The sequence below is a fragment of the Nothobranchius furzeri genome, chromosome 9 (genome assembly GCF_043380555.1).
Source record: "Nothobranchius furzeri strain GRZ-AD chromosome 9, NfurGRZ-RIMD1, whole genome shotgun sequence".
NCBI lineage: Eukaryota > Metazoa > Chordata > Actinopteri > Cyprinodontiformes > Nothobranchiidae > Nothobranchius > Nothobranchius furzeri.
In genome coordinates, this window is record NC_091749.1 from 68,031,235 (window position 1) to 68,058,614 (window position 27,380).

Sequence of the window (27,380 nt, forward strand, 5' to 3'; positions counted from 1 at the left end):
CCTCCGGATGGCTTGACCGCATGAGGACGGTCGGTGTGCCGGAGCGGCTGGTGAACACAAACCTGCTGGATTAGAGACGATTTCTTCTTGTTTTTAGAGCTTTTCTTTTCTTTATTCCAAGTGGATTTCTGAATGTCTGTCCCAGACCTCTGGATTAGGATATGGAAGGATTCGCGGCTGGAAGTAACAACCTTGAGAAGTAGCGACACAGGTGAGGAAGATTAGCGACTCCGATGGAGACTCAGGCGGGTGTGTGAGGCAGGAGTGACGCTCGCGCTGCTGACATGGATGATGATGTGTGTTTTTATAGTTATGACCTGTTTGTGGGATCAGGTTTAATTAAACTACATTCTTACCCTCTGAGCCATGCTCGGAACCCCCTGATGGGGGGAGGAGCGGGAACACAACACTCAGCTTTTATAATGACACACACACACACACACACACACACACACACACACACACACACACACACACACACACACACACACACACACACACACACACACACACACACACACACACACATTTATTTATGAAGGAAAATGTTTGATTCACTTTTTAAATTCTTTTTCATTTGAAAAAGTCTCGACCCAAATCTTTCTGGATGAATGATGATAAATTCTGGGAATAATCATGCAGCTGCTGCAGATGTGCTCATGTCTGGATGAGTGGGTGCATTTGGACTCTGCCCTCCTCTGGACTGTTCCCCATGGAGCTAGCCTCACAGCAGCAGATCAGCTGGAATATTAAAATAAACTGCATTTAAGACCATTTTAATAAAACCAGCTTAGATAATAATCCAGCGGTACATCATTTTCTTCAAATCTATTTGTTAATCGAAATTTTCCATTCAGGGTTACTCATTCATTTTGGTTTATTCAGCTTGGGTTGCTGAGTGTTTTTATTAGATATCTCTTCTACCTACACATAATTAAAATAAGATTAAAATGATGAATCTGCACTAAACCCACTCTTGAACATTTATGGTAATCTGAAGTGATGGAATGCGTTGAAACAAACTGACTCAAGTGCCGCATTTAATTTGATGAGAGAAATTTGTACTTTAATTGAATTTTATATTATTCTCATCTGCACTTTGTAAGAAATAACTGGTATTGCTGCACTTCCAAACATTAAACTACTGACAAAATGTCCAAATTTCGACTTTCTGCATTTATAGTTCCAACATTTTTGACCCTGATATTTCTTTTGTTGTTGCTGTTCCTGCTTTGGCCACTTGGGGGTGTCACCACAAAGAAAAAACATCAAGACAAAAAACGTTTTGGGATTTTTTCACGTGCAAACCCATTTGAACCATGCCAACACATTTATATTAGTGTTATTTGTGGTGCAGCTGTGCCCTAATTTTGGAATTATCAGTTTGCAATTCCACGCTCACGGCCTGTAGGGGGCGATGATCTGCTGTCGATTTAATTAAAAAGGAAAGTCTAAGGGATTTCTTATAAGGAATTTGAAGCGTTTTGTGAATGAACGGAGATGGCGGTGTTCTACAGGTAGCATAGGTCTCCTCCCTTTCCAGTCGGCTCACGGGTCCCTGAACGGGACCAAAAGAGCTATCTTCTGATTCGTTTTGCCTTACGCACATATGTTGTCTTTCATTTTGAATGAAAAGTAACGATGTGTGTTTCGACCATGCCTGTCACGTACTCCGATTTATCATCTAAAAAACATTCGTAATTAGCATGACAACAAGTCAGGTGGGATATATCATCAGACGATTGTTGAGGAATGTGCGTACGAGAGAATTGAAGATATTCGTACGCACATTCTAAATTCTGTTCAATGGAAGGAATATAGGAATATTTCTACGAACGTTTGATGAATGAGGCCCCAAGTAAAAACAAGCCTGAGAGAGTTTTATCCGCCTCTGCTCGCGTCTTAATTTATTTTCTAGCCTTTTCTTCAGAAACGGTCTTTTTCGGACTTTAACCAATAATTCAGCCACATGGCCGACATCGATCCTTGCTACTTTGCTAGCACACTCTGTTCTGATCACGTGGACTTAGCGTGCAGGATCTGGGCGCTGATGGATAGAATTCCTGGGATGGAATTTAAAGCGGAACTTGCTGCTAATGTCAGAGATTTTTGATGCAGTCCGATATAATCCGATACAGTGCTTTTGGGCCGATATCGATATCGGACAGGACATCCCTAACACTAGCTATGCTTATGAGATCATTATGAGATCATATGGGATCTCCCCATTCCAAGGTCATATAAGGTCATTTCGTCTTCCACCTGTGTGGTTTTGCGGGACCGGATGTTTGTCGTTTACATTAACAGTTTTGTTTATTTTTATCAACCCTACAAAATCATAAACATGCCAGTGAGACCATAAACCAGCAGCTACCAGTCTGTCTGTCGGTCCTTCTCTTGGGTATGGTGTCCTTTTTAGGACATCTTTAGACAAGTCCCTATCCCCGGTTGCACCAGAGTCTTTAAAACACAGTTTGTGATTTATCATCGATGGATTTAGATAATGTGAAAGTTAAGAACGTGACATTCTAAAAGCTTTTTAGCACATTAAAAAGGTCCAGTTTGAATCCAGACTTTAGTGCAAAAAACAATTGTGTCTCGTTCCTAAACATAAAAAAATGTAATCAAATATGTCACAAATGACTGATTGTTTTAAAGAATCTGTTTTTAGTGCTGAATCATTAATTGCAGGTTTGAAAGGTCAGGGGTCACTGGCTCCAACACACCTGATTTAAGTGAGGTGTGTGTAACAAGCTCCTGCAGCTCAGTGAGGAGGGCATTAAATCATTTGATTCAGGTGTGTCGAAGCAGGGAACATGTAAAACTAGCAGCGTGGTCCCTCAAGAGGACTGCAGTCGACCGCTGGTCTTAAGGGTGTTTTTTACAGCTGGTCTGGTTCTGATGGCGTCGAGATTCTTTGCAGTATAGTTGATTTTACCTGGTGTGACTGAATTCTTCTCTTTTTAGCCATTTCCCATTAGCTGGACTTTAGAAATATGAAAAACACTTAATTAGTTTAAAATGATAAACTATGTTGAAACTTTCTATAAATAAATAAAAATGCTAACTAAATAATCTGGAAGTAATAAAATCAGGTTTAATCTAAAGAGCATCAAATATTATAGAGGAAGAAGCTTATGTGGTCGTAGGAGGTTGCAGGAGGTGAATCAGTGTTTTTATTTGAAATTTAGAAACATTTTCTCTACGTGCTAAATCGTGCTAACGTGGAAGTCGGCTGGTCAGATTTACACAAGCATGAACGGTATCGGGCCTCTAAACCAGAATCGGTGCATCAGTGTGAAAGTCCAGGAAGGGCTTGTGATGGCAGCGAACCCCCTTGAGCAGCTCTGTGACCATTTAGCCCCCAATACAAACAACCGCTCCCAGTTTAGAGTTTGTTTGAGAAAGAGACCACATGTGTAACCAGTAAACAGAAGCTCTGAACAGCGTGGACTGTGGTTCTGATTCAACAGCTGTTGGTGGTTTTAACACCCGCTGCTGCAGCCTCCTCACATCAGAGGAAATTAGCCTCACAGTTTCCCGTTAGCTATGAGGCTCCTTGTCTCAGAGGAGGCTCCAGAAAACACTCCGGTGACTGAAATCCGGCGCTCGGCCGCTCCCTCCTCTGTCTCCGTCTCTTTACCTTATTATTGTGTCTCTTTGTCCAGCTGCAGGTGAAAGCTCTCACCCGTGTGCTTTACAGAGTGACATTTACATATTTATCACTTGTTAGCAGGCGTGCAATTTGCTATGCAGTTGCATTTTGCTGCTGCCGCCGCCTCGACCGAATCCCTACCTAACCCACCCAGGAAGTGTGAAAATCAGATTTTGGAAATGAAAAATGTCTTTTACATTCGCTTCAAACCCTTCAAGTGTGCAACTGAAATTCCTGATGACTCCCCAGAGTTTGGTCGCCAGCTGCTGCAGAACCATTTCACACTTCAGCTCAAGCACTTCATGTTAATGCTGCGCTTAGCGAGGTGAGTGGAGGGAGCCGGTGAAGCATGTCGGAGTGTGGACCCCGGCCGGCTCCGGGCCTTTCAGGCTCTTGTTGCCGCGGGAGCATAATTCTGCATATTAAGATTTGATCTCATTTGTGATGTGACAGCCCGTTCCGCCTGTGATGTGCTGCGCGGCTCCGGATTGGTCTAAGTGACTTTCTTTGGCGGGAAGGCGGTGGTTTGTTTATCTCGGAGAGCTTGTGTTACCAGCTGGAGACGATTCAGAGCCTCGCTGTCTTCCAGGCACTAGAAGTCTAAAGATAGTTTCACCATCAAGCAGCTAATCCATAATCAGGGCTGAAGGTTGAGACATTTAGCTTCACACGTCGCTTTACTCAAAACCAGAACTAAACACGGTTTAGAGGCTTCCAGTGTCTGCTTTTATGGGTGAAAGTTTGTAAGAAATTAACAAATATGGTGAGATTTCAACATTTTAGTTCCTGTGTTGGAAATAATTGAAGCAATGCCCATTATTGTTTTTTTATTTTAAAGCCAGATAGTTGACTCATGCTGATTGGTTGTAACTCCGTAAGAAATGGTACACATCACCAAACAACCAGCATTTGTAAACTAGAGTTGCTGATGAAGCAGAAATGAAGGAAAGGAAAATAAGCAACCTTATTAATGCTTAAAATCACTGTTTCTAAATTCCCAACACCAAAAAATAGGATGTTTATGTTTATTTAGCAGACGCGTTTATCCAAAGCGACTTACAATTTATAACCTGTAGGGCAGGGGTGTCAAACGTGCGGCCCGCGGGTCGCATCTGGCCTGCAAATGGGTTAAATCCGGCCCACGAGATGGTTGTGTAAACTTTATTTTCATACTTTACAATGTAGAGTGAAAATAAACATCTTTGTGAGAAAGTTTTCTCTGTAATGAGTATAAATGCAACAAAGCTGCGCCCAAGGCTCACACAAGAACTTGAATCACATCCTGAAGCTGGCCGCCACTCAGGATGTGACTTCTGATACTGATGTGCTGGTGAAAGCTAAAAGATGTAAAGTAAAATGAGTCAAATATAATTTAAGCGCTGCATGAAACTGATCTAGCCATGTGATCTGTAAGCTCTTTGAATCACTAAGGAATGTTTATTTATTTTTCACATTTTCAAGTACACTTCAGGTGTTGTACTTGTACTATTTTGGACACACTGTCCTCAGGCTCCAGCCTTCTTTTATATTGATTGTATTAAAACAAAGAAAACAATCTGAAGTTGTTTTTAATTTACCGGTCTGGCCCACTTGGGACTAGATTTCCCTCAATGTGGCCCCTGAGCTAAAATGAGATGGACACCCCTGCTATAGGGCATGTTGTGATCTGTGGGGGAAACCGGAGTACCCGGAGGAAACCCACGCATGCATGGGGAGAACACGCAACTCCACGCAGAAAGGCCGCAGCCGAGCCGAGTTTCGAACCTGCAACCTTCGTGCTGCGAGGCAACAGTGCTAACCACTGCGCCACCATGCAGCCCAGAATGCCCCAGGATGTAAATCCCACCACTACACCGTAAATCACGACTCTTTGTGGTCTCACAGAGAGCATAAAAAAAAATTTGTTCGACGAAAATGCTTATTTTCGTCATTGAACGCCGTTTTTTACTTCACACATCCACTCTCCAAGTCTCCTGAATAATTAAAGGTGCATGATGTAAGAATTACATTCTGCGGTCTATTTGGGTGTTGCAGACCATTTTCAAAACACTCCTGTTCAGTGAGTTTCACGGCTGTTGCCACAAACGAATCTGCACCAGAAGACTCTAGATGACAAGTGAAGACGAGTCGTAAACAATTGCTAGGTTTCATTCACGCAATGTTTGCAGCTGCACGAAACTCAAATAACGGAGATGCGATATTGCACATCCCAGTGTGACTCGGCCAGATAGCAACCACCTCACTTAAGTGTCATTCACACGTTTGATGTGATTCCAACTGAGAATTTGCTCGTTTTCTCACAATTTAGCATCTCTATCTGTGACATGCGGGTCAAATAAAATGGGATTTATGAGAAGAGCGAGACATTTGGACCTGTAAGCCTACGTTCATATGACTCTAGTATTTAGAGCTGAACCTTTTTATTTTGTGTCCTATTGGATTAAATGTAATTAGTTGCTGTTAAATAACAGCAGAGTAGCACCGATTCATTCAGATGTTTGTTTTCTGTTAATGAAACGCGTTGCAGATTAACACCTTTTTAAATCGGCATATTAAAGAGTATCTTTATTTTTTTTAATGATCTTAATCATCCATGATGCTTTCTTCTATCACTTTGTTCCTTCATCCTGGGCTTTACTGTTACACATGTGAGTCACCTTATTTGTTCCCAGTCTGATGTGGGATCATCCGACTACATTCAGGACATTTGGGATGAACGGGAGCAGCTGGGAGCTGCTCAGGTGTCCGTGTACATACGTGTTCAAGAGATGCTCATGTAAAGAGTCGGAACGTTTCAAGCATTCCTAAATGGGGTGACTCATTCCTCTCGGCTGTGGACACATGTGATTATACTTTGCAATCGATGGTCACTGCGATCTGTGTTTGATACAGTGTGACCTGTTACCGTGGCGACAGATGGCTGCAGCGGTAATTAATCATAAAGAAAGAGGAGGAGAGGACAAAAGATTGCACAAAAAAAACACAATGGTGGAGGAAAACGCAGATGTGCTTCAGTGCTGCAACCGAAATGTTTTCATTTTTAGAATTTTCAAGCATGACAACAAAACTTTACAATCCTAAATCATATTAATAATTAGTCATTCCGCTTAGAGAATCACATTAAAAATGATTACTCAGCACATTAGTGAACATAAGTTACCCATGACGCCTGCCTAGAAATTCTCATGTTTTTTACTCAGCTGTTATTGTTTTGGTTCAGGGCCATTTAATCCAGCAGTTTGTGTTAAACATGTCCTGCCAACGCCATCTTCTCCCCACAAGGCGGGAAAACCCAGCTCTCTTATTGGCTGAAGCTGCCTCACTGTCTGCTTCTCACTACATTACTTTACATAACATTGTACATGTACTGAAATTAGTTTAGATTTGTTCATTACAGAGGTCCGTCCTCAACAGCGTAGACGTTGAAGAGTAGACGTTGCACTGACCGCCACTGCCTATGGCGGCCACATTTGTCTACGGTTAACATGATGTTTTTGCTAAAGTCGGGACTAGACTGTGACACTTTTTTCACTTGTAACATTCAGCTCCATCTCAAACTGTACGACTTCCTCGCAGAGCAAAGCTCACGAGTCACGTGCTCACACTGTATGACCCAGTCCTCAGTTGCGACCTGACTGCTCACACTGGAAGTCTGGTAGCAAGACGTCGGACCATCAAGTCCGAAAACCCAGAGGACCAGAGGCTGTTTGTGTTGTTGTTTATGTCTGTTGTCCTTCAGGCTTGCCGTAGGAGGACACGCAACGATTTATGGGGGTTGGAGGAGAAAGACGAAAGAAAGTAAAGCCTAGCTTGTCCAGCCATCCCCATGCTTCCTTATGGGGAAGCAAAGGGTCTGGGAACTCTCCTATAGGGATGGGTACCTTTGACATTTGAATCGATCCGGTACTAATTCCCGGTACCTACGAATCGATACCGGTACTTAACGGTACCAATTTTCGATACTTTTGAGTGTTTATTATTTTAATTCTCTTTTATAATTAAATATATATTTTTCTCAATATATAACCATATTTGATAAATATCACGATAAATAACACAACTGTTTGTATTTTAACATCGTGCTTGTAGTTTTATAAGCTGATAATTAAACTGAAGCAAACATCTTTACTGTGAACTAAATTTACTGTGTATCTTCATTCCTTTTGCCGTCTTTTTTCATTTGATTTTTCCTACTGGGAAGTTAGAATTTCCGAGGAGAAAGTGAACGCACCATTAGCTGATAACAATGGTAGCAATGGAAGCTAACATATCAAGCTAACGTTATCTTAAACATTTTATTTAGCTGCTGGAGCAGATTAAAACGATGATGCCTCACACTTGGATCGTTGTCGCTGGTTTCATCCTCACCCAATCACCCGTTGCATTTAGTAAAGTGAAGCCAAACTTTAGAGCGCGTTCATGTTCTTCTAGTCGGGAATTCAGAGTTTCCGAGGAGAAAGCGAACGCACCATTAGCAAAACGGAAGCTAACATATCAAGCTAATTATATTTATCTACCGGAGCAGATTAAGATGAGGATGTCTCACTTAGATCGTTGTCGCTGGTTTCATCATCACCCAGTTACGCATCACATTTAGTGAAGTGGACCCAAGCTTTAGCTTTTGTTCTTTCTACCATGCTGCTCTGTTTACAACTGGTTCGCAGCGAGCGACGACATAACGCTCTTGCGCATGCGCAGCTGTCTTGGCAAGTTCTCGTTATGAAGGACGGGTACCGAAACGAGGCACCGTTTGAAATGACGTGAATCGGTGCTCGGTCGGTACTATGGAATTTGGTCGGTACCTTAAAAACTACAGAATTCGGTACCCATCCCTACACTCCTATTCAAATAACCCCACCCCCTGAGAATTCTAACCGAGCCAATCAGTGCTGAGCAGCGTGCGTCACACACCACAATGCTCGGGTTCTCATAAACAACAAAGACGTCCTTTGAAGCGGAGTTTGCTGCAGCTCTTTCCTCTGTTCTAAATGACTTGAACACGTCTTTAAAACCACAAGAAGAAGCGCTGAAGGCCTTTCTTCTAGGGCTGCACGATATTAGGAACACCTGCGATATTTGATAACAGTGCCTAATATTGCGATATCGATATTACTTGCGATAAATGAACAAATATTAAGTATGCAGTGTTGATGTCGTCTGGCGTGTGACGTCTGCTCTGGGTTTAAAGCAAACAAAAACTAAAGCATAAATTCCATTACAACATAACATTTTTATTGCAAAAATATGCAGCTGCACCTGCTACTGTATTAGCAGCAAAACAACAAACTGCATGCATGCAGTTTCTCAGTGACTTTAAAACATCACTACCACCATAAAACTTTTTCTGATGCTCCAAATACAGAAAAACATCCCTTACCAGGGTTTTTTGAATAAATAAAAAAATCAGAAAATAAGTTTAAATGTTAAATTATAGTTAACATCACTTACATGCAACAGCAACTTCTCTCATTGCTACTGAACATTTTCTCCACTTATGTGGTTATGATATAAGGCTGTTGCTGTAATTGGGAAGTGATCTGTGCTTGGCCAAACTAGGAGAATATTAAGATTTTCTGAGGGAAAGAGAAAAACAATAGTCTACCTTTCAGAAGAGGAACTGGCAAAAGAACTACATGGAAAATATGTGAAAATGTTTGTTTTTAACCCCAAATTGAACAAGTTTACCTAGATCTTAAAAAGCAGCTCAGATGATGAAACTGCAACTATGATTCTGGTAACAAGCTAACAGATTGAACTAGCTCCTCTAAGATAACCGGCTAGCAGAGCTTCTGACTGTTTATGTACAGCAGCAAATCAACTATCCTGATTAACAAGGTTATAAAAGCTCATAAATGAAAAATCACTTTGATGTGTGGGGGAACTTTTCCAGGCCCTCTTTAGCAGGGTGGGACTGGGAGGAGAGTGCTGTAGCCTTTTAGCTGGAAGCTAACGGGAGCCTGGGGCTAACACTAGCGACATGAAGGTGGGTTGGTTCACCCGGCACGTGTCGGAGTCAGCCCGGTAAAAACGATTAACGACACCGAGCGGAGTTACGTTCACGTTTGAAAGCAGCGCTGATTCCAGAAACCTCAGCACAAAGTGCGTTCGTTGCTCTGAGCCAGCATGACGAACAACGGAACGGCGCCGCTAACTCAGTTCGGGTGTTGCTTTCCAAAAGGGTCTATGTAGGGGGCGGACGTATTACGTGAACGGAACCATCTGATTGGCCGCATATCAGAAGGACAACATTTGATTGGTCAAATAATACTTCCGCGTAAAAAACAGAGCTGGTTTACAAAAAGTTGATGAATGACACTGATGGAAATGTTTGAACCAAACATTTATCGCCGTTTTTGCCGTGTTTTGCGATGGGCCTATCGCACATCCTGTTATCGCGATGATGATAATTTTTCGATATACAGGTGCTGGCCAGTAAATTAGAATATCATCAAAAGGTTGAAAATATTTCAGTAATTCCATTCAAAACGTGAAACTTGTACATTATATTCATGCAATGCACACAGACCAATGTATTTCCAATGTTTATTACGTTTAATTTTGATATTTATAGGTGACAACCAATGAAAACATCAAATCTGGTATCTCAGAAAATTAGAATATTCTAAAGGCCAATGAAAAAATGTTTGTTTCTCTAATGTTGGCCAACTGAAAAGAATGAACATGAAAAGAATGTGCATGTATAGCACTCAATACTTAGTCGGGGCTCCTTTTGCCTCAATAACTGCAGTAATGCGGCGTGGCATGGACTCGATCAGTCTGTGGCACTGCTCAGGTGTTATGAGAGCCCAGGTTGCTCTGATAGTCGTCTTCAGCTCCTCTGCATTGTTGGGTCTAGCGTATTGCATCCTCCGCTTCACAATACCCCATAGATTTTCTATGGGGTTAAGGTCAGGCGAGTTTGCTGGCCAATCAAGGACAGGGATACCATGGTCCTTGAACCAGGTGCTGGTGGTTTTGGCACTGTGTGCAGGTGCCAAGTCCTGTTGAAAGGTGAAGTCTGCATCCCCATAAAGTTGGTCAGCAGCAGGAAGCATGAAGTGCTCTAAAACTTCCTGGTAGACGGCTGCATTGACCCTGGACCTCAGGAAACAGAGTGGGCCAACACCGGCAGATGACATGGCACCCCACACCATCACTGACGGTGGAAACTTTACACTGGACCTCATGCAACGTGGATTCTGTGCTTCTCCGCTCTTCCTCCAGACTCTGGGTCCTTGATTTCCAAAGGAAATGCAGAACTTGCTTTCATCAGAAAACATAACTTTGGACCACTCAGCATCAGTCCAGTCCTTTTTGTCCTTGGCCCAGGCGAGACGCTTCTTGCGCTGTTTCATGTTCAAGAGTGGCTTGACACACGGAATGCGACACCTGAATCCCATGTCTTTCATGAGTCTCCTCGTGGTGGTTCTTGAAGCGCTGACTCCAGCTGCAGTCCACTCTTTGTGGATCTCCCCCACATTTTTGAATGGGTTTGTCGTCACAATTCTCTGCAGGGTGCGGTTATCCCTAGAGCTTGTACACTTTTTTCTACCACATTTTTTCCGTCCCTTCGCCTGTCTGTTAATGTGCTTGGACACAGAGCTCTGCGAACAGCCAGCTTCTTTAGCAATCACCTTTTGTGTCTTGCCCTCCTTGTGCAAGGTGTCAATGATTGTCTTTTGGACAGCTGTTAAGTCAGAAGTCTTCCCCATGATTGTGGTGCCTTCAAAACAAGACTGAGGGACCTTTTAAAGGCCTTTGCAGGTGTTTTGAGTAAATCAGCTGATTAGAGTGGCAGCAGGTGTCTTCTATATTCAGCCTTTTCAGAATATTCTAATTTTTTGAGATACCAAATTTGGAGTTTTCATTAGTTGTCACTTATGAATATCAAATTTAAATGTAATGAACATTGGAAATACATTGGTCTGTGTGCATTGCATGAATATAATGTACAAGTTTCACGTTTTGAATGGAATTACTGAAATATTTTCAACCTTTTGATGATATTCTAATTTACTGGCCAGCACCTGTATTGTGCAGGCCTATTAAGAATAAAAGTGTGTTTTCAGATGGCTCTTAAACTTGCCGAGCGTGGTGGCCTGTTTGACACGTGTAGGTAGCTCATTCCAGAGCCTCAGCCCCAGCACCGAGAAAGCATGACCCCCTCGAGATTTCAGTCTGTGTTTAGGAACGACCAACAGTCCTTGCTGTGCTGACCGAAGGTTCCTTGCGGGAACATAAGGATGGATCAGATCCGATGGCTATCGTGGAGCCAACTCATTTAAATATTTAAAAACAAACACCAGAAGTTTAAACCAAATTCTAAAAGAGACTGGAAGCCAGTGTAGGGATGCCAAGACGGGCGTGATGTGTTCAGGTCTCCTGTTACCAGTCAGTAACCTGGCTGCCGCATTTTGGACCTTCTGCAGTTTCGCTATGGAGGCCTGCTTGATGCCTGCATAAAGCGAGTTACAGTAGTCCAGTCTGGTGGTAATGAAGGCGTGGATGACAGTTTCCAGATGTTTACATGAAAGGGTGTACCTTGTTTTGGTGCAAGTTGTGTTTGTTTCTTGTTCACATGGTTTGTTTCTCTGTTCTTTTAAAGATTAGAAATACGGCTCAAAATTTCTCAGTTCTGCTTGATTCTCTGAAGTGCATAAATACACTCATACAATTAAACTCGTGAGAACATGCAGGCCTTGTGGGAATTGTAGTAGAAAATAATTGTAGCTATATTGACAAGGTAACACTTGGTTATCAAAGTAACCACTATTTGGCATAGTGATGTGCCATGGCTTTGCCTGTTGCATCTTTCTTACACAAAAAATAAGCAACTTACATTTGTTCAATAAAGTTCTGGGGGAAAGTAACTAGAAAAGATGTTGCACAAGTGCTACGTCTCAAAATAGTTTATCGCATGGGGAGTTTCTTTTTTCTTCGCATGCGTGACAGATATGTCATACTGTAGAGCCCTGGCCTGTAACCTATAGAGTCCCTCTTGCACTAAGTGGCCCCATCAAAGTTTCTGTGGAGACTTTCCAGTTTATGTGTTAATGAGTAGTGATGCACCGATATGAAATATGTGGGCCGATACCGATATCCGATATTAAGATCACTGTTATGGCCGATAACTTGATATTTGCCGATATACTGACATTAATGCTTCTAAAATTAGCAGATTTGGTATAGAAAGAAAATGATTAAAGCTGATTTGACATTATTATGTACACACAACACACACATTTACGGTTCTGAGATGATTTCATTCACTGCTCACATGACTAAACAAATACACATCACCCCCCCTCACCCTCTGAAACAGGCAAACAAATGGAGACGAGATGGAAAAAATATCGGTTGTTAATTTCGGTCCGATTTTATTTATCGAACCGATACCGATATGTTAAAAATGACTGACATCGGCCGATACCGATATTGATACCAATATATTGTCCATCCCTATTAATGAGTCTGCTTGGTAATGAAAAAAAGCATTCATGCAGGCTTCTGTCCTCGTTCTGAGCCTCTGGTTTGGCTTTATTTAGGCTCTGGTGTCTCTAAGGATCCCGGTTTGCTCCGATGAGTCAAAAATATTCCGAGTTTGAAGCAAATGTTTGTGTTTTTTGTTCTGGTACACTAAAAGTCCAGGCTTGTGAGCATGTGCTTCATGGTGATGAATTTTAGGATTTTGAATAAAATGAGGAGTCTGGTAGTTCAGGTGCCTGTAGCTGAGAGATTATCCTTGCATTGTTTTAATTTTTAAAGTGTGTGTGTTTCTACTGAACATAATCCCATCTCCCAGGTGTTTCTTTATGTTCTCAGCTCTGGCGTCTGTGTGCTGTTGCTCAAATGTAAACCGTTTCTTAGTTTTAGCACAAACCAGCAGTCCAGATCATTTATCTATGTATTCACTCCTTTGGTTTCTTTTCTGTTGGGTTTTGCCTCTCTGATGTCTTTCAGCAGCCTTTAAATCAACATGACTTTTGAACTCTTTCAGGAATTATAAACGGGAAAAGCTTTAATCTGGAGGTATGTCTGATATAGTAAAGTAACAGGATTCCCCTGATTGAGGTTTAATGTATTTTATGGCTCATGGAGCTGATGGGGTTATAATGTTTTAATGTCTCACTTAACCCTAAACTTTTACTTTCACTGAACTTTTTATGTTTCAGAATCTGGAACGTCACGAATGTTTTTGCATCAAATGAAAGAAAAGAGCTAACATTAATACATGCAATTTGGTTCCAGCCAATATTTACTTTAAACTTGGTTCAAAAGGATCCCATAACAGCCGTTTAACTAAAAGTAGATTGTGTTGAGCAACAAAATTTAATAGAACAGCATTCCTGAGAGAATCTTCAGAATGTCCCAAACATTTTCGAGGAGTCTTGATTTCCTCGCTAACATTTTTCACGGCAGCTGATGGTTGATTACAACCCACACCACATGATGACTAGTGCTGTGTTCATATAATCAATTAATCGATTTTGAATTGATTTCATAAAAGTTCCAAGAATTGAATCGAGTCATGAGTCCAAAAATGTATTTAATAGTTGAACATAATTTGCCCTTTTTACATCTAAAATTATAAGGAAAAGTCCAGATGGCGATTTTCCCCGACTGTAACAGCTCAAACAAATGCTTTAATAGCCCTGACCCATATCAACATTGAACTGGAACAGACTGAATTGGATCGGATCGTGATAATCGATTCTAACCCTAAGGAATCGGGATCAAATCCCTTCTTAAAATTTGAAACAATGCCAAGCTCTAGTGCTGACTTACAGAATTTTATTTCAAAGGTTTGACCCAAACATCCATAACTCCCTTTTCCATCATGATCTTGAATGAGAATGAGTTCCTCCAGGAAATGCTTGGTCCTAATCCCTTCTGCCTACATTAAAGTATCATATTTAGTGCACGCAAAGATTTGTTTTCTTATAGTGAAGTTTTTAAAAGCAATTTTGGTGTATTTGTGGGGAACAGGACGAGCCACAAACTATACGTCTCATGATCATGACTGGTTCTGATCCCGTCTTCATTTAATGTCGGTCTTAAAAGGTTTAGGAAATGATAAACTGTCTTTCAAAAAGCCAGAGCCACTCAGGTTCTGATGGTTACGTTAGTGGTTTCTCGTTTTTCTGAAGGAGTTAAACAAACCATTACCCTGAGTCCGTGCAACAGTTTTATCGCTCGTTGGATTTTCTGCGTTCTCATCCACATCAATATCATTTATTCCAAACAAAGTTGTCAATGTGATGGATGATGTTCTGTGAAGTCTCCTTTGATCAGTTTAGTGCAACATAAATAAAGTAGAAGTGGAATGAGGAAGAGAAGAGACACACAAGGAAGAATAATGGGAACTTAAGACCTCAGAGGACACAGGAATAAAACTGCAGAGTGCCGAGGTGCTTGTCTAAATGTATCGCACTTTTCTTTATTACGTCTGCCTCTTTGGTGCTGGATGGAGGCTGCTGTAAACGAAAGCTTCAACCACTTTTATTTGCTTTTTGCTCCTGATGGCAGCAATGAGGGTCCACCAGGACTTTGGTTCAGTTACTTTTTATGTTGGCTTCATAAAGGTCATCTTTAAGCAGACTCTTGTTCATTATTGTTTATTTTTGTGGAACCCCCCCCACCTACTTCCCCCCTCTCCCCACCTTTTGTCTTTTCCTTTCTCTTTCACCTCTGACTCCGTGTCTGGTCGTAATTACAAAGCATTCAAAAACAATAACAATAAAGTTTTAAATATCAGGCGTGACATTAAAAGCAGACGCTTTGATGCTCCACCTGAGAGTAAATCTGTAAAGGTTGATTTATGCTTGACATCCGCGAGGTCCGCACGGCTCCGCGCGGAAAAGTTGCGTCATTTAGCATCATTTTAACAACCACGCCCCTCCACCGCACCTCCGCACGGCCCCGAATTTCTGCAACGCGCACCTCGGAAATTTTCTAACCACGCGGACGGACGGACGCGGAAAAACATGGCAGACTGGCAAGAACTAGTATGGCAGAGGTTCGTAAATACAGACATTTGTATGATTCAGCTCTCAGAGATCACCGAGATCAACATGTTGTTAATAATTCTTGGAGAGAAATAACTCGCACTGTCGGAAAAGACGAGAACGCTGTTAAAAATGCTGAAATGCCATGTTGTAAACAGTAATTTCTACTTCTACTACGGTGTAGTGTTGGATGCATGCCGTAGAGCTCCATGCTGCCCCCTACAGTTTGGGAGAATATTGGCTCACCGCAGAGACGAGCCGCACGAACCATAAACGCTGCGAGTTGTGAAGCGCGTTCCATCCGCGAGCCACATCACCGTGCGGAAAGTGAATGCGTCAAGCATAAACCAAGCTTAAGGCTTGTTACCAGCATTCAGACATCAATTCTGTTTGCTTCACAGTCAGACAGGACACGGTAAAAAAAAAAAGAAAAAAGAAATTTAGGACACAGAAACCTCTCAGAATCTACCAGAACCAAAAGCAGGTTCCTGTTTTTGCTGCTTGTAGAGACAGGAAGTCACTCCTGTGGTTTATTCTGAGCATTTGTGTCAAAATCAGGGGGAAAAATCATCTTTTATATAAAACCACTTAAGCAAAAATAAATTATGAAACGTGTACTTTTTTATATGCAGAATTTGTGACAGAAATATTTAACAATATTATTATTTAGATTCAAACCCCAATAAAGTGTTTTCCGGAGGTAGGGCGTGACAAAAAATAACCGAGAACCACAAGCTTTAACCAATTCAATTCAATTCAATTCAAGTTTATTTATATAGCGCCAAATCACGACAAGAGTCGTCTCAAGGCACTTCACATAATAAACATTCCAATTCACAGTTCATTAAGCCAATCAGAAATAATGTTTCCTATATAAGGAACCCACCAAATTGCATCAAGTCACTGACTAGTGTCAGTGACTATACAGCAATCCTCATACTAAGCAAGCATGCAGCGACAGTGGAGAGGAAAACTCCCTTTTAACAGGAAGAAACCTCCAGAGAATCCTGGCTCAGTGTAAGCAGCCATCCTCCACGACTCACTGGGGATCACTGGGGACAGATTTAAAAATTTCATATTTGTAAATAAACAATATATTTCAGTACAGAATGGACAATCACCTGGATGGTCTTGTTAGGAAGTTTGAAACGTATTCAATTCTTTAGGAAAACTTGGATTATATAGATCACATCACCAATTTAACAAGTTCAGCAATATACAACCAGAGTTGAGTTAAGCCTGGCGGTTCTGGTTTTGTTGCGCCGTTCGTGTGAGGGGACACGGTAGGGTCGGGGAGGGAGGCGGGTCATGACGCTTATAAAGCGCTGGGGGAAACCCTGTACAACAGTTTTTTTATTGTAAAATGTTGTGATTTAGAATTTTTTATCTTAAACTTCAAATGACAAATAAATTAAACCTTTTCTTGATGGAAAATAACACCTCAGATGTGTTCTGGTGTTTTCCGCTGTTGTTGCGGGTGAATGTTCAAACATTCCTTCTGATTTATTTAGTAATAATTATTTATTTGATGCATGAAAACATTGCGCGTTGTTGGGAATTTGTGACTTTTGACTCTGGCTCCAGAAACACGAGACGGCAACTCTTGAAAGCAGGATTTCACGGCTTTACTCTTCAATAGTGGAACGGAGACACCTAGTATCATCTTGCAAACGTCTGATTGACCAGATTTCCCGTTTGAGCCTCACCCCTTTATGCAGAAACTCAGAACGGTAGTTGGTTGGCCTTTTTTCAAAATCCTAAAGTAATCTGATCCAAAGACGTCTCTTTTTTTTAAAGAACCGTCACTGATCTTGTATCTCAACGGTTAAGCGTTCCTAGATGCAGCGCCTTTAATGGTACAGGATATTGTCTTATTTATGGAATAACCTCTGCCTCTTTAATCGCATCCAATGGTCATTGTCCTGTTTTAATAGCTGACCGGATCTAATAAGAAGCAGGAAGGCAGACATGTTTATAAATAGCAGTATTAATGACTAATATTTGCTGATTATGCCCTATGTTCTGTCCTCCTCCTACTCCTCAGCCTCTCATATCACCACCTCTAATGCAGTTTTCCTTCTGCGCCTCCATCCATCCACTTTCTATCCGTGCTAATGGCTTCTCCATTAACCCCACCTGATGGCAGTGTGGGTAATTACAAACATATTTACGGCCCGTGGACACACACAATGAGAAATAAATAACGTGTTTGACCAAGCAGAAGGAGACATTAGGCGGCCATGCCTCTCAGATTTACCTCCACATGCTGCTCTCAGTCACACGCTCTGACTTTTCTCTTTAATGGAAACTGTTGCCAGAAGGTGTGACCGTCACGTCCTGAACGCTATGTTCTCTGCAGCTGAATCTCTTCTCCAACTTCAGCTGATCTTTTATTGCTGAATGCCTCTGCTGCTAGGATGGATATTTAAAAATAAAATCAATACGGACTCTGATGTAGGAGGAATGGATTCTTCTTTTATCTCTGCTCATATAATGGACTTTGTCTCTGGACAATGAGAAGAGGGTTTTTTTTATTCTTGACAAATTTTAAATGTTAGACTTTTGGGATGAACTTGGATTTTTTTTTTTATCCAGCTTCATCATCCAGTTTGGTCAAAGTTTCAGCTGTTGAACTGATGGACTCAGGCCAAACCATCAGCTCGCAGCCATCGTGCTGACAGGTGGGATCGACTGTATGTGCTGCTGTGTATTGTGGGTAAACAGTTCCACTTTGTCCAAAGGACATTGTTCCAGAGGTCTTGTGGTTGGTTCAGATGAAATTTCCAACACTAAAGACTCATGTTAACCTATCGCTCTGATAACTAGTTAATGTTGCCAACTTTAGCTAGCAAATATCTGCCATATATCATCGTTTAGGAACCCAAAGCAGGCGTACCTTCATTCTTGTGAATGTAGCTGGACCCATGCAATTTAAAACCTTTGTCCCTGTTTGATTTTGGCATTTTAAATGTGGCCTGGAGGATTCTGTGTTCAGCGACCATGTGAAAAATGCCATAACAAACTAATGTTATTACAAACAGGAAATGGTTGAGCTGGCTAAAAATTTAGGAAGCATAAAACTGGGGTCTGTGGCACAGATCTGTTAGAGATTTTTAGATATTGCAGTTTTTTTTAGTCCAGTGGCGAGCGAGACCATACAACTCATGCTAGGGACTTGAGTACCCTCGCGGACGTTTTACAAGCCTTTTTAGATGCTGTTGTAGCCCACTGACAAGGGCTCATGAATTTCTCTGACCTTTGACCTCTGTGTGAACCTGCTTTCTTTTTGTGGAATTATGGACTCTAGTTTGTTCAGAATGACCTTTGACCCCTTTCAAGTGAACAGCAACAGCTTTGGTATGTTCTTACTGTGTCTAGTTTCTAATTCCATTTTTGGTTCTTTTTAAAACACAGGAAAGGTTTTTCTTTACCTTGCTGACAGTTTTGTTTGCCGACTGCAAAACTTCCTCAGAGCTTTCACAGCTTTCTGGGCGGTCAAGAACCAAAACCAGTGATAACCCTACCATACATCAAAGGCATAACAGAAAAAATAAGAGCAACAATGAAAAAACACAACTTAAACACACCAACAAAACCATACACAACAGTTAGAAACAGACTAGTGCACCCAAAAGACAAGATACCAGCTGGACATAAATGTGGAGTCGTTTATGAAATCCCATGCAAACTCTGCAATAAAACATGCATAGGAGAAACCGGACGCCAACTCAACACACGAACAATAGAACATAGAAAGGAGTGCGAGAAAGAAACGAGTCGAAAACACACAAGAGCAGCAAAACAAGAAGCAGGAAGCACAATAAAGAAGTCAGCCGTAACAGATCACTGCACAAGAGAAAACCATGTAATGGACTGGGACAACACAAGGATCATGAACACCGAACAACAGAAATACAAAAGATGGATAAAAGAAGCTATAGAGATGAGGAGATGTGGATGCGGTACTATGAACAGAGACGATGGAGTTTACATTTTGGATCGCGCATGGGACTGCATCATCGGAGAGGGGAGAGCGGGCAGCAGAGGGCGACGACGTACGCCCTCTGCTGCCCGCGGATAAACGGAGTAGGAAGTGACGCCACCATCAACGTCAGCTCTGAGGATGTTTTGCAGTCGGCAAACGAAATGTCAGCAAGGTAAAGAAAAACCTTTCCTGTGTTTTATAAAGAACCAAAAATGGAATTTGAACAGCAACAGGTCTTTAAGTTCACTGCTGATGTCTTTCATCCTTATGGTTAACACACACCTGCATGCTCCAGAGCAGCAAACTGACCAATCATCTCCTTTCAAGGAGGAGCTTAAACCAATGATGATTAGTTAATAAATTACATGAGATTAGATTAGAATAGATTATGGATCCAGTCGTAAGCGCTGACATGAAACAAAATGAATTCTGGTCCTTTGACCCAAATAGGATAATCTTCTTTTCGTGTTTGAGCCGCTGTCTCTCTGTCAGAGCATCACTAAGGTCCTGAGCAGCCAAAGGGGCAAAAACTTTCCAACAGATTCAGCAGCAAACATGAGCGTTTGAGGCGTTTTGGTTGAACCGATGATAAAATGGCTGAATACGTTTTTAACGGACCTGAGAGCTGACGATGGACTGGTGTGGCCGACGACGGGCTGTTGCTCTGCAGTTCTAACTCATTCTGGGTCGTTATCTGCTTGCTGTCTCCGCTCCGGCACGACGGAGAGCTGTTTGTCAGGTTTATTTTAGCCGGCGCTCAGGATTAAATGTTAACAAGTGGGAGTCAAGTGCTGCTGTTGGAAGCTGGTTTATCACTGCTTTTACAGCACATTTGTGCTTTTGATTTACTGTGTGTCACAAAAGCGTCGGAGTAAATTGCAATAACATTTCCGTCTGCAATCAAGAGCTTGTGTTAAAAGCGTTTTAGTGTTTTATTCTTTTTATAGATGCTGATGGAGGTTGAACAAAAATGGTAAATGGAAGATGGAAATCCATCTTTGTTCCTCTCACATTTGAGTCTTCATCTTGTTTGGATTTTAGAATCTGCAGAGAATTTAATTACATTAAAGTGCTCGTATCAAACAAACATCTTTATATGGCTTTAATGGTGCAGCTTGTGCAGTCAACACCCAACGAGTTCTTCATTCAGATCCAATTTCTAACCAGTTTTCAGCTACTTGGTGTCTAAAACGTGGTTTCATTTTGTTTTCTGATTCACTGGAAAAGAAATTCCCTCATTTTAAAATGACCTCGGTTCTTTCCAGGCAAATAAACAACGGTTCTTTGGACTCGGTCTGCAAGTTTCATGGTCAGATTATAAATGTAGTAGTTTGACTCTACCAGTTGACACTAAGTTTTCATGAATCCCTTTAACTTCATTCTTTTTATCTCTTGCATGAAAGTGCTGCTGAGTGGCTATGGAAGAATTAAAATGCCACAAATTGAGCACTTGAATTTTCTTTTTGAGAGCAGAATGTCATATCAAGAGACCAACTTTTTAATTCGAGAATAAGGTTTTATATTATTGCTCTCAAAACTTGTAATGCTTGCACTTAAAATGTCTGCTCTCTTTCAGATACAGTAATCCCTCGCTACTTCGCGGTTCGTTCATCGCGGATTCGCTGCTTCGCGGATTTTTTCTTTGGAGCATTTTTCAGGGGGAATCCGCAGATTCGCGGTATTTTTCACTGATTCGCAGTATTTTTCTATGTGAAATATCAAGAAATTCTTGTTTTTTTCATCAATTTCATCATAAAATGCACTTTTTGTAATGAAACTAAAAAAAAAAAAGTAAAACATTTTTTTTCTTGAGTTTTACCCACAAAAAGAGAATGTGATCATACGATAATTCAATAGGGAGCGTGGTTTCACAGACGCGGAAGTGATTGCGTCGGTGAAACGCCGGCTGATCTAGGAAACCCCCGAGCGTTCGAGCGTCAATGAAGTGACACGGAAATGCCGGGCTTTCCAGAAGTAAATAAGATAACTTACTATCAGCTGATAGTTCGTTGGATTGATCGGTAGGTTGGAAACTCTGATCATGAATCTGAAGAAACGATGACTGAGTGGTGAGCTGGAAAGGCGACTTCCGTTTATAGCCGCAGTTTGTGACGTAGGTGCGACGTGGAGGGAATCCCCGCGAGGGGCATGCTGGGAGTCCCTACTTCGCGGATTTTCACCTATCGCGGCCAGGTCTGGAACGCATCTACCGCGATAAACGAGGGATTACTGTATACTCTGTTCTCCTTCAAATCTTTGTTTCCGCGCTCAGATTTAACCTTCTTACACTGGTATGGTCTTCTCACGTGAACACTTTTCCTCTGCACGGATCAAAACTGCTCCCACAAGTCTGCTCCCTGCTATCACTGATTTTTTTCTGCTCTCTCTCAAAACTTGGAAGTATAATCTCCCAGCAACCCGCTCAGCCAATAGGAGAACTGAATGGAACTGGGCGGTGAAAAACTTCTTGGGGTTCACTCGATTTTAAAGCGGGTTATCCCATAGATATGAATACGTAGACGCCCAATTGGACACTGGAACAGCTTCACCGCCATATTGGATGGGTCTCCTCACACTCCAAAGTCAATGCAGAGCAGTGACCATAATAAGAGATGCAGAGTGAACAACTACGCCCATTTCTGTGCGTTTTTCAGTTGGTAAACACCTTCCTCAGTAGAAATGAATGCACTGCGGCTAAATGAAGACCCATCTAAAATGGCAGCTGGCCACTACGGCAGCTCCAATAGACAGCGCCAGTCCACAAGGCATCTACGTACATATGTCTGTGGGTTGTCCTGTGTGGCTTCAACAGTTAGCTACATCTGCTCTTCAGCTTTGTGCTCCACATTACGATCATCATGTGGATGTTGTCGGTGTCATGGTGTTCAAGCTGATGAAAACTAATGAATTATTTTGGCCAGACAGACTTTTTACATACACACTGACTCGTTAGCTTAGCTTTGGTTACATGACAGCGACACCCTCCTGACCTGAAGCAGGTTATTTCTTTTATGTTGACTGTTTCAGAGTTTTGTTTTTATCAAAAAACAATTTGTTAAATAAAAACAACTGATTCATGCCACACAATCTAAATTTAATATAAAATATGATCAGTTACTTATAAAAATCATTTTAAAATCTAGATGTATAAATGGCCCATGAACATGAACGTTCTATGCGGCCCTGAGGTTCTCCGGCAGCTCGTTTCAGAGGCGAGGGCCCGTAATACTGGAAGCACTCCTCGCCATGAGTATGTGTCCTGACTTTAGGGATAACTTGGAGCGCAGAGGCCGTGAGGGTCCGTGTGGTAAAAGCAACTCTTGAGAGAAAAGAAGGCACAAGATCATTAAGAAACTTAAAAACCTGTGAAGTACACAGCAACATTAAAATACTAACATTTTATCACAGTTTGTTTTAGTTTAATTTGTAGTTTATAATACATGGTCTCCTCATCATAGTTCTTCCAGAGGGCATAGCTAGCCTGGCAAGCCAGACTAAATAAATGTATTATTTAGTCTGGCCACGCTCCATTGACGGCTCTCGGTTGTGGGGCGGGTTCTACCGTTGTCTTTCAAATGATCTCCGCATTCCACTGGACAATGAATGTGCCATACTCTTGTTTCACTCTGTTGCATCATCCCACCCACCAGGCACATAGAGTGCCCTGATTGGCCCACAAAGTGGATAAAGCTCTGTGATTTGTTCACTAAGCAGATAGAGCACTATGATTGGCCCACCATTATGGACCAATGACAGATCTTTGTGTTTGAAACCCCTCTAGAGAGCTGTGATTGGCTTGCCAGAGTCCTGGTAGGAGCTGCGGAGGTTCCAATGGAGCATGCCTAGACCAAACTTTGCAAAGCAAGAATTTGGTCTAGTTCACTAGGCTACATGGAAGCTGGGTTAGTTTTTGCATCATTTAGAAACGGTTGTGGTTAAAGGTTTTCATGTTGAATAATTTTATACAAACACTACAGTGATGAAATGCATACATGCATTTATCATGATATTTATCAAATATGGTTATATTTTTAGAAAAAATAAATATATTCTAGTCTTTATGGGTGACCCCGCGAGGAAAGTTGACCATTGAGCAAGACTGATAGTTTATCCCTTGAGGTCCACGTGGCAGGGGTGAGGCGGTGCTCACTTCTCACCCCTGCCACGTGGACCCAGTGGATAAACCATCAACCCTGCTCAATGGTCAACTTTCCTCACAGGGTCACACCCATTAGGACAGTGGGAGGGTTAAGGTTGGTTTTTGCTTGACGCGTCCGCGAGGTCCGCACGACTCCGTGCGGCGAAATTGCGTCATTTTAACAACCACGCCCCTCCACCGCGCCTCCGCACGGCCCAAAATTTCCGCAACGCGCACCTAGGAAAATTTCTAACCATGCAGACGGTCGGACGCGGAAAAAATGGCGGACCGGCAAGAACTAGTATGGCAGAGGTTCGTAAATACAGACATTTGTATGCTTCAGCTCTCAGAGATCACCGTGATCAACATGTTGTTAATAATTCCTGGAGAGAAATAGCTCGCACTGTCGGAAAAGACGAGGACGCTGTTAAAAAAATGCTGGAATGCCATGTTGTAAACAACAGTAATTTTTACTTCTACTATGGTGTAGTGTTGGATGCATGCCGTAGAGCTCCATGCTGCCCCCTACAGTTTGGAAGAATATTGGCTCACCGCAGAGATAAGCCGCATGAACCATAAACACTGCAAGTTGTGAAGCGCGTTCCATCCGCGAGCCGCATCACCAAGCGGAAAGTGAATGCGTCAAGCATAAACCAAGCTTTAATGCTGAGTGTCAAGCGAGGAGGCATTGGTATGACCCAACCATGGATTTGAACCACAATCTCCCAGACTCAGGGCGAACACTCATAAGATTTACAACACCGCAGCGGAAATCCCAATTCCCAAATGCTGCTGAAATCACTTGTACTAACATCAGAATACAAAAGGGAAATGGCTTTATCTAATCTCACCAATAACTAACTTGGGTTCAGTTAGAGCTGGCTTGTACCTTTTTGAGGTTATAGGGGTCAACTCTAACCACATTAATGTAGCTTTAACACTTTGTCTCTAACTTAATTTGTGCATGTGTGTGATTATTGAGTAAATTCACTAATTAGTCATCTAAACGCTAGTACGGTCATTTCTCTGCCCTTTTGTTTTGCGTTGCAGCTGCAGCCTGCTGTGGAAATGTTCCTGCACAGATTACAGTCATTACTTTCATGTGTGAGTGAGCACGATGTTTGATAGGTGGAATTGGAAAAGCGATCGTTTCAAAACAGCCCCTTTCAAGGAAAACCTTTACTGTCTTAATGTGGCGTGCTACCACTACGATGATCTAAGAGAGCAAAGAAATGAATACAAAATGTTGGAAAATAGTCATTTTGCTCCTCTGCTGTTTTATTTTGTTTGGAAAAACATTTTAGACTTCATCCAAATGTTTGCTTGTGGAAGAAAATGGCATCTTGTTTTCTTCTGTCTTGGGTCCAACCCCATTTCACCCCTCGGTTGTTTCTGCCACTTAGCCACGCCCATCTGTTTCACCAACAGTTTGGGTTGTCCTGATCCTTTTAGACATGTTTTTGGATGGAGGAGAAGGAGCACAGGGGTCCACACACACAGGGCCAAATCTTATCAAAGATCAAGTGATTGGCGAATCCCAAAATAAACGGCAGTTAGCCTGGAACCAAGGGACACTGTCCTTCCTTGGTCAAGGAAAATGGTTAAATGGAACAGACTTGCATCACGTGACCGCGGCTTCCACGGCAGTCACGTAACGTCATGTGACACGGGAGATAACGTTATATATTATACGTATAAGTTTCAATATAAATACATAACGAGCCTTTTACTTTTTAAATAATTGTGTATGTATATATTTGTTAAATTAAATATATAAGCGAGTTACTACCCGCTAGCCACCAAAGCTGCAACAAATTAACAACTAACCAACCATAGATAACTTTTTTGGACCTAAAAAAACATTTTTAATTAGTTGGGTTACGTTTAAACTTGAAATTTGCCCCCGAAGTAGCTGCCGGCTTCTGATCCGCCGTCTAATCCGAGCATTTGAAAATACTGCAGTGTATTCTGGGTAATTTTTTACCAAGGCTAGGCTACAAGAGACCTCCCATGTATCCTTCCACAGCCAGCTAAACAGCTAACAAACAAAGAACACACTTCTAGGTAGAACATGAACATTGGAACATGTCATGACGGCCCCTGATGATGTATCTCCTTGGCAACCGGGGCGGGAGCAAGACGTCAAGGCGAGTTTCCTTGGCATTGGAAAAACACCCCAAAGCTGCTCTACGTTCAACTCTAAAGAGGAATTTTTATGGAAGTTGGGTTCATGTTTCTGTAGAGTGAATGAACATAAACAGCCTACATCATATAGAACAACACCGTGTTTATTTTGTCTGAGTTTCTTAACGGTGATGCTAAGCATTGTAGAAGAAGAAGGTAAAAGACTGGTTGTAGAGCTCAAGGCCTAGTCCACACGTAGCCGGGGTTTTTTTAAAACGAATATCCGCCCCTCCAAAAACGTGCATCCACACCACCGCGTTTAAAAAAAAACTCTGTCCACACTTACCCGGATAAATACGTTGTTAAGGACATGCCAGACCTGTAGGCGACAGTACTTCCCCCGTTCTTAACCTTGTCCTTCGTCTGTGGTCTTCCGCAAGGAGCAGTAATTCCGCTTGCAAAAACAAACAAGCAGAAAGCGCTTGGACAATTGATGGATCGGGTAGTGACAGAGCGCAACTCTGAGGGCTTCCATGATGCCGGCTAGTGTAAACACAGGTCGCACACGTGATGTCAGCATTTTTTTGTCGCGGAAAGTGACGTTGCGGACCTTAAAACTCCGGTTTTGTCCGTCCACACGCAGACACCCAAAAAGGAGAAAACGCAGATCTTCACTTTGGCCGGAGTTTTTAAAAAGATCCGTTTTCGTGTGAAAAAACTCAGTTTTTGTGTGGACGACAGGCCAAAACGTAGAAAAATATCTACGTTTTGGCAGATCCCCGGCTACGTGTGGACAGGGCCCAAGATGTTCAGGTTGTCTTTGGGAGAGACGAGGATGGATGGGATCAGGAATGTGTTCATCAGAGGGACAGATGTTTTGGAGATAAAATCTGAGAGGACAGACTGAGATGGTTTGGACATGTCCAGAGGAGGGACAATGATGACCTAGGTAGAAGGATGCTGAGGTTGGAGCCACCAAGCAGGACCAAAAAGGAGCTTTATGAGGACATGAAGTTCATCAGTGAGGATGGAGGATCTGGAAGACGAGACTAAATGGAGACAGATGATTGGTTGTGGAGACACCTGAAAAGACGAAAATGTCTGAGATTCATGCTGATGTGTAAATTATAAAGAATGTCATCCTGAACATTTCTTTATTTTAGCATGCTCCGTGGTGGAAAGTGGGTCGAGTCTGGAAACCGACGTGTTTACTGGGAGCTTGTTTACGTCGGTTTGAGTTTCATATTTAAATTTTCTGCTGTGTTTGTAACTGAAGTTTAAAAATGTTCTGATTCGTGCCAGTTTGCATCCCTGAAGAGGAGGAAGTGTCACTCTTCCTGTCTGTATCCGTCTCATTTCTGCCAGTCAGTCCTGATGGAGGTGAACTTTGACCCCGGCGTGCCTTTATTGTCCCGATGATTGACAGCTGATGGAGGATCAGCTCTAAACGGCGTGCTTGTGTTTGAAAAGCAG

General features: G+C 42.0%; 1 protein-coding gene across 1 annotated transcript in view; it reads left to right on the forward strand.

Annotated features, from left to right (window-relative positions):
• large2 (LARGE xylosyl- and glucuronyltransferase 2) overlaps positions 1-27,380 on the forward strand; it is a 114,654-nt gene that overhangs the window by 12 nt on the left and 87,262 nt on the right. Inside the window, exon 1 of the mRNA XM_015953306.3 lies at positions 1-211. This exon is cut by the window's left edge and continues 12 nt beyond it. The gene's annotated coding sequence lies outside the window, so the exon portion shown is untranslated. The remainder of the gene's footprint in view (positions 212-27,380) is intronic.